Source organism: Cavia porcellus, unplaced genomic scaffold, assembly GCF_034190915.1.
Source record: "Cavia porcellus strain 051 isolate PalLab524CR breed Dunkin Hartley unplaced genomic scaffold, mCavPor4.1 scaffold_26, whole genome shotgun sequence".
NCBI lineage: Eukaryota > Metazoa > Chordata > Mammalia > Rodentia > Caviidae > Cavia > Cavia porcellus.
Window position 1 is genome coordinate 41,579,412 of NW_026947509.1, and position 8,685 is coordinate 41,588,096.

Here is an 8,685-nt window from a genome sequence, read left to right on the forward strand (position 1 = left end):
GAAGCATATGACGCTTGAAATGCTTTCTTAATTGAAGTGTTGCTATTGACTCCATATTTGTTAGATATATCATTGGCTAAAAGATCTTATGAAAATAGGTTAATACATTTTTAAATGTCATTAATTTGAGGTTTATCAAATTAAGAATATACAATACCCGAGAGTTGATACAGTTCTTTGTTTTGGTACTAGGGATTGAAGTCACGACCTAGCGCTTGCCAGGCAGGCACTTATGCCGCTGAGCTAAATCCCTGGCCTATACAGTTTTATTAGGAAAATGTCAAGAAACTATAGAACCTCATTATTCTTAAGCAGATAAGACTTTCAATTTGCCAGGCAGAAATCTTGAACTCATTAAAATACTTTTCATTTGACCAAGACCTTTAAAGAAAAGTTACTGTTCCAAAATAACAGAATACCCAGTGTAATGGATTTTTTTTTCTAACAGTGATTTACATGTCATGTTTGGTGTTGCCTCCTAGCCGTAACCAGGATGGGTAATGCTTTTACTTTGTTTTTCTTTAGTTTGAACATTAACTGCAAACGTTTGGTTAATAATTTTCTATGAGATTTATTAACTTTGGTCTTCATGAAGACCCATGGTTTTGTGGAGAACCATAGCTTGGAACATAAATATCTTACAGATTTTTTTTTTCCTGTTTATAAGGGCATAACATGGTGTGGTATAATGACCATGTTTGGGCTTTGGAGTCTTGTTTTTTTTTCCCCCCTCTTACTTGGTTTTGAATCTGAACATAATATTCTGATTGTAAAAAACTTAAAGTGGAGCCTCTTTCCCGAGGGTTTGCATTTCTCATTTTAAATTAACTATGGTCAGAAAATCCAGAAACAAACAAATCAAGGGTTTTTAATTGCATGATGTTCTGAATAGCATAATGTCTCCCTTTACCCTACTTGGGTTATGAGTCATCCTTCTGTCCAGAGAAGGTGTCCTCCAGATAGCCTGCCTACCATCAGTTAGGTAGTAGCCTTCACAGTTACCAGACCGGTATCACAAGTGCTTGTGTTCAAATATCTGCAAGAGTAGTGGTACAGAGGGCTGGGGATTTAGCTCAGCGGCATAAGCGCCTGCCTTGCAAGCAGGCAGTCATGAGTTCGATCCCCGGTACCTATTAAAAAAAAAAGGAAAAAGACTAAAAAAAAAAAGAGTAGTGGTGCTAGCAATTCAGATAAGCCCAAGACAACCTGAAAGTACGTCTATGAAGGTAAAAGTTCTTGATTTAATAAGGGAAAAGTTGTATGCTGAGGCTGCGAAAATCTACAATAAAGTATTTTGAAAGGGTACCTTGCTTAATTATCCCAAGATTTCAAAAATTTTGGAATCTATCCAATATCAGTGTCAGATTTTGTTAGTAGCTATAGTAAGGTAACATTCATATAACTTTATTATAATTAGAATTGCTCTTTTTTGAGACAGGTCTCATTATGCAGTTGAGGCTGGCCTTGGGCTCACTATGTAGCCCAGACTGGTCTCTTATGATGATCCTCTGTCTCAGCCTCCTGAGTGCTGGGATTATAGGAGTGCACCACCACTCCCAGCCCTATTGTTAATCTCTTACTCTGCCTAATTTATAAATTTAACTTTATCATTGTTATGTGTGTTTAGGAAAAAATTATACATATATAGGGCTCTGTTCAGTCATGATTTCAGAGACCCACAGACAGTCCTGAAATATAGCCCCCAAGAGTAGCAATGGGGTGCACTAATGTACTTGACAGCGTTGGTTGTCTATCTGTAAACATACTAAACTTTTCCTCAGAGTCACAAACTGTCAGAGAGCCAAGGAGTGAAAGGAGGTATGTATGTACATGGTAGGAAATGGACAGAAATAGATAATGGGGAAGATTTCAGGGAAGGGAAATGAAGAAAAAAGAGAGATTGTGAACACTAGTCAAAGATTTTGTTTTCTTTTTTTCCCAAATCCATTTTATTTCAAGGAGGAAAAGGAAAAAGAAAAAAACTAAAACAAAATTTCAAAACATCAATTGGGGTGACAGTGGTACATACATTGTGCATTGTCATAGATTTTTTTTTTTTTAAAGTGAAAGCAAAAAGTGTTGGGAGCATACTGGAGTAGTCCATAGTTAGCCAGTGTATGTGGGGCCCTGGGTTCAGTCTCCAGCACCAAAACAACAGTAACAACAAAATCCAGAAATAAAACACATTAAGATAAAATGGAAATACATTCATACATTTAAAAATTTGATACTGATTTATCACATAAGTTCCAAAACTTCTTTTAAAAAGTAATCCTATTACAATACTTGTCAATTTAATAGTCTCGATTTAATTTTTTTGTTTGTTTTTGGTGCCAGGAATCAAATTTACAACCTCATACTTGCCTGGCAGGAACTTGTGCCGCTGAGCTATAGCCTCAGCTCCAGTCTTGATTTTGACACCAAGGATTCACTGTAGTTTATGCTGTTTACCTTACTATAGCTACTAACAAAATCTGACTCTGATATTGAATAGATTCCAAAATTTTTGAAATCTTGGAATATTAAGCAAGGTGTATACTTGGAATGGAAAGAAACCAAGTCTAAGTGGCTTCAGCCTGTTTGCAGGTTTATTCTCAGGTGATTAGTTTTAACAGATGAAAAACTTCTTTTCTTTTTGAGATAGGACCTTGCTGTGTAGCCCAGAATGTATGCTGTATAGCCTCAAACTTAACAGCAGCCTCAGCCTCCCAAGTACAGATATGTACTGTAATACCAGATGATTGATAATATTGAGAAATCCAGGGGAAATTCGGCAACATCATTCAATGTTAGGACTCTTTTTTTAGAAGTTACACTTGAGAAGTTTTGAACAAATAGAACTGCTATTGAACAAAATAAAACCAGCAGTATCCCAAGTATGATCCTTTACAAAGAATTAAATGATTAAAGCCTTTAGAGTCTTCCTCTGACTTGCATTCACCATGTAAACAACAAAAAGGCCTTTTTTTCCTATAATTAAAACACAAAAGACTAATTTTATAGTTTCTTTCTAATCTTTTAGATAAAACTTACTTCCATATGATATGAAACAATCTAGAAAACAATTTGTGAAAAAAGTTGAATGCCCAAATATAAACTGTTTTAACTCCATACTTAATTCTTTGTTCTTTCTTTTTGCTTCCTTTACCCAATAGGAATACTTCTTAAGAAGTATTCTTAATAAGAATACTTAATAAGAATACTTCTTAAGAAAATTTGTTGGACTAGAACTACATCTCAGTGAGAGACTATTTACCTAGCATGTATAAATTCATAGATTTGACATTCCAGTACCACAAAAAAGAAAAATAAGTTTGTTAGTTTTAGGATGGGGAGAATATAGAAAAGGAAGCTTTTATTTTTAAGCTTTTTGTGTTCCAAAAGATCTTCTATTACTAAATGTTTTTATTGAGAAAAAAATATTTAGTTGCTATAGAGGTCTTTATATCAATAGTAATTACAGAACGTTGGAACTGGGGATTTAGCTCAGCGGCATAAGTGCCTGCCTTGCAAGCAGGCCGTCGTGAGTTCGATCCCTGGTACCAAAAAAACAAACAAACAAACAAAAAACAAAAACAGAATGTGAATGTTGAATTAAAATTATACTTCAAATCCTTAATTTTATAAGAAATTGGCAAGGAGAAGTTAAGATACTATCCCAAAGCACCTGCACTAAGGCTGTAAATTTACCTTAACTGAGTGATTGATGTTTCTACCATTTAAGGCTGGTAATCACTATTTTTTAAATAAAACCTGTATAATGAAATCGGGTGTTTTTATTTGTGTGTAGAAAAATACATATTGAATGCCTTCTCATTACAGAGAAAATGCTGCTGACACAGTTATAGCTTTTGTATAAATGATGATACACTTACTATGATTTAGAGCCCTTGAAAGGAAGAACTGCAGTGAAAACAAAAGACATTTCTGGGGTGATAGAATGCTTGAGGTCTGGAAGTTAAACTTCAGCCACTGCCTAAAGGTAATAATTTTATTTTTCTCTAATTGAAAGTAACAGCTTTATAAAAGTTAACTATTATTCAATTGTGGTGATGCACCCCTGTAATCTCAGCACTCAGGAGGATGCAGCAGGAGGATCACTGAGAGTTCAAGGCCAACCTAGGCTACACAATGAATCCAGACCATCCTGAATTACAAAGCAAGACACTATCTCAAAAAAAAAGATTGACTCGGTTACTCAGGTCTATATATTTTGATAAATGTGTAATGTCATGTCCTTATTACAGTATCAAAAAGAATCATTTCACCACCATAAAATTCCCCAGTGCTTCACTGATTTATCCATCCCCCTACCCTCCTTGCTCCCTAAAGCCTGCTAACTACTGATTTGTTACTGTGCCTATTAAAGTTAGTCTTGCACTTAACAGTAGGCATTTAAGGTTTCTGTGTGATTTCTTCTTTTTTACTAAAAAAATTCCATTTATGGATCTAGAAATGTAGCTCAGTGATAGAGCACTTGTCTAGGATGCCTGAAGTTCTGCTTTCAAGCCACAACACTACAAAGTCAACAGACAAAAATAACAGTCTTCCCCTTAGGACTGTACAAATCTTTATTCATTTCTGTTGAAGGACATCGGGGTTCCTTTCAACTTTTGGCACTTGTATATCAAGCTGTTATATCCACATACACATTTTTATGTGACATAATTTTCAGCTCCTTTGAATAAATCTCTTAACGCAATAGCTGGATTGTATAATAAACCTATGTTAGTTTAGGAGAAACCACTTGTCTTAGTTATTTTTCTTATTACTATGACAAAACACCCAACGCCTGAGGTAAAAGGGAAAAGGTTTGTTTGGCTCAGTTTGTAGAGGTTTCAGAATATAATCGACTGGTTCCAAGCCAGGGTGATATGGCAAAGAGGCATTACAGAGGAGCAACATTCATGGCAAGTGGAAGACAGCAAAAGTAAGCAAGCAAGGGGTGATCATAGCTCTTTCTAACCCTTCTGTTTTATCCAGGCTACTTAAGGCTGTTAGCACTCACACCCTTAATCCTTGTGCCTTTGAGCCTCAAACTTTGCCATAAATTAATCCCAGTGTCACAAACTCTTGATCAGCCACTTCTAAAAAAGCCCCACCTATGACTGCATAAGGCTTTAGGGTGTCATCTAGATAGAAGGCAGTACCCATTTTGCATTCCCAAAAACAGTAACAGGAATTCCTGTTTCTCTGAATTCTTACCAGTATTTGATACGGTTATTTGTTTTTATTCATTCTAATAGGTATATTGTATTTTTGTTAGTATATGTTTGTAGTATATAATGATTACATAGGTCGTGAGGAGTTGGTACATGTATATAACACCTTAATTCTTTTTACCTGTAGTATATCATTGTTCAAATTTTGTTTGTAGTTCCTTTATGCTATATGATATTGGGCATCTTTTCATGTGTTTGTCATCTGTATACATTCTTTAGTCTATTTTCAGATTTTTTTGTGTGTGTGTGCCAGGGATTGAACTCAACCTCGTGTTTGCCAAGCAGGTACTTACACCACTGAGCTAAACCCTGAGCCTTATTTTCAGATCTTTTGACCATTGAAATATTGGGGTTTTAAAAACTTCGGATTTTTCGAAGTTCTTTGTATATTTTGGGTACAAATTCTGTATCTTTTGCAAATATTTTCTCCCAGTCTTTGGCTCATTGTCTTTCCCATTCCTTTGACATTGTCTTTTGCAGAGGTCAGCAATGTTTTAATTTTAATGAAATCTAGCTTACCAATTATTTCTCTCGTTTTGCGTTTGGTGTTTAAAGAGTCTTTGCCAACTGGACATGGTAGCACTGCCAGCATTTGAGAGACTGAGGCAGGAGAATTGTTAGTTGCAGGCCACTTGGGCTACATAGCAAGTTCATGGCTGGCCTGGCCTCCGTAACAAGACCTTCTCTCAATAAAAAAGTCACTGCTGTGCTCAAGGTCACTTAGGTTTTTTTCTGTGTTATCCTCTAGGAATTTTGTATTTTTAGTCTCTAATCCATTTTGAGTTCTCTCTCTTTTTTTTTTGAAAGCTGTAAGGTCTATCTAGAGTCTTTTTTCTTCTTGCATGTATATTTTATTTGGGCACCATGGGTTGAAAAGACTCTTTTCTTTACTGAATTGCCTTTACTCTTTTGTTAAAGATCAGGGACAACATTTGTTTGCATTTGTTTGACTCTGTCCTGTTCTGTTAAGTTACTGGTCTGTTTTTTGTTTGTTTGTTTGTTTGTTTTTTTGGTTTTTTTCCTTTTTATCGGTACCTGGAATTGAACTCACGACTGCCTGCTTGCAAGGCAGGCGCTTATGCCGCTGAGCTAAATCCCCAGCCCCTACTGGTCTGTTCTTTGTCTTTTCTGTTTCACTGATATCTTGGCCTGTTTGTGTTGTCCAGATTATCATAGGTTTATAACAAGTCTAATAAGTGTTGGTCTTCCAACCTTGATCTTCAGTATTTTACTGACTATTTTGGGTTTTTTGTCTTTTGCATAAACATTAGATTTCTTTTGTTAATATATAAAATGTAATTTGTGTTTTGGGATTAAGAGGAAGAATTGACTTATTAGAATATGGGCTGGGGATTTAGCTCAGTGGCATAAGTGCCTGCCTTCCAAGCAGGCAGTTGTGAGTTTGATCCTTGGTACCGATAAAAAACAAAAAAGACAAAAAAAAAAAAAAAAAGACTATTGACTGTTTGATCCATAAATATGAAATCGCTCCATTTATTTACATTTTTTTATTTCTTTCATCAGAATTTTGTAGCTTCCCTCTGATGGTTCCTGTGCTCTTAAAATTTGTGTTTCCATAAAGAAAGATAAACAGAATCATTTATAGGAAAATGGATGCCCCTGGAGACCATAAGATTAAATATCACAAGCTTAATATCAGACACACAAGCTTAAATATCATATGGTTTCTCTTATATGAGAAACTCAACATATAAATAAAGTACAAAATAAAAGACAACAGGAAATAACAAGATAGATCTTTGACATAAGGGAAGGGAACCAGTAGACAGAGGGTTGGGGAAAGAGGGCGGGAAATGAGATTACAACATGAAAAGGAACATGAACTGATGTGTACATGGACCAAGTCCCTACAGGGAACATGATCATCATGTACTGTGAATGTATATTTTAAAATATACATAAATATACATGTGTCTACATATACATGTGTGTATGTATGCATATGTATATGCATACAAAATTAGGAAAAAGAGAAGGGAGGGAGGGGAGAACATTAGAAAAAAAGAATTGAGAAATGTCACATTACATGTATCAGCTCCCTATGATGAGCATAATCATTATGTACTACAAACGTACAATAAAGAAAACACAAATTTAAAAACCGAAACAAATTTGTGTGTGTGTGTGTGTGTATGTTACCAGTGATTGAACCCAACAAGTACTAAATTAAATCCCCAGCTCTTTTTTAAGTTTTGCAACAAGCTCTCACCAAGTTGCACAGCCTGTCTTGAATTTTTGATTTTAAGTAGTCAGGATTATAGGAATGTGCTACCTACATCGAGCAGCAGTTGACTTTTGTGTCTTGACTTTTGTGAACTGACTTTTATATCCTGCAATGTTGCTTATTCCAAGAGTTTTCTAACTTCTTTCCTGGTGTGTCTTTCACACCTCCCACCTCCATTCCATTCCCTTGCTTTTTCTATGACTTCCAAAGCCCTATTAAATAGTAGCATTGAAAAGGGACATCTTTACCTTGTTCTGAGTCTTAGGAAGAGAGTGTTTAATTTTTCACCACTAAGAACTGAAAAATACTAGCTGTAGGCTTTTTGTAGAAGCACTTTATGTGGTTGAAAAAGTTCAGCTAGTTTGAAGTTTTTGTCCAAATTGGTGTAGAATTTCATCAAATGCTTTTCTACATCTATTGATGTAATCATATATGTCTGCTTACTATAATTGGACAGATAGGATGCCAAGTATGATTCTGATGCCTGTTGATATTATCGATTACTTATTTTCATATCCTGTACTGCGTAGCAAGACCTTGTCACAAAAAGACCCCCCAAAATGTATATATATTTACATTTGATGTCGTTACTGGATTTAATTTTGCACTATATTTCATGACAAATTATATTTCTTTTATATTTTTGAGGGTTTTTTTGGTTTTGGTTTTGGTTTTTGAGACAGGGACTCACGTAGTTCAGGGTGGCCTCAAACTCACAGCAGTCCTGCCTCAGCTTCCCAAGTACTGGAATTATAGCCATGCGTGACCACACCAATGTATTTCTTATCATAAAATGCATCTATTAGGATATTTTCCTGTATGTACTTCTTTAATGGTTTCTTAAGGTTGATTTGTTCTCAAGACCAGCTGTATTTCTCTGATTGATCTAGATGTTTTGTAGTAATTCTGAAAAAGAAATACGTAAGTGTTGCAGTACACAGCTGTAATCTCAACATTTTTGAGACTGAGGCAGAAGGATCACCAAGAGTTTGAGGCCAACCTGGGCTACATAGTAAGTTTAAGGACAGCCTGAACTATATAGTGAAAAAGAAGTAGAGAAAGAAAGAAGAAAAAAAAAAAAAAAGAAATCTTTACACATACAAATTTATTTACACATCCTTTTAAATAGTGTATAAATTTGTGTTTTATTTATACTTTCATTATTTAACATGTTGAATTTTATCAAATGAATTTTAACCTAAGAGAACTGAAATTATG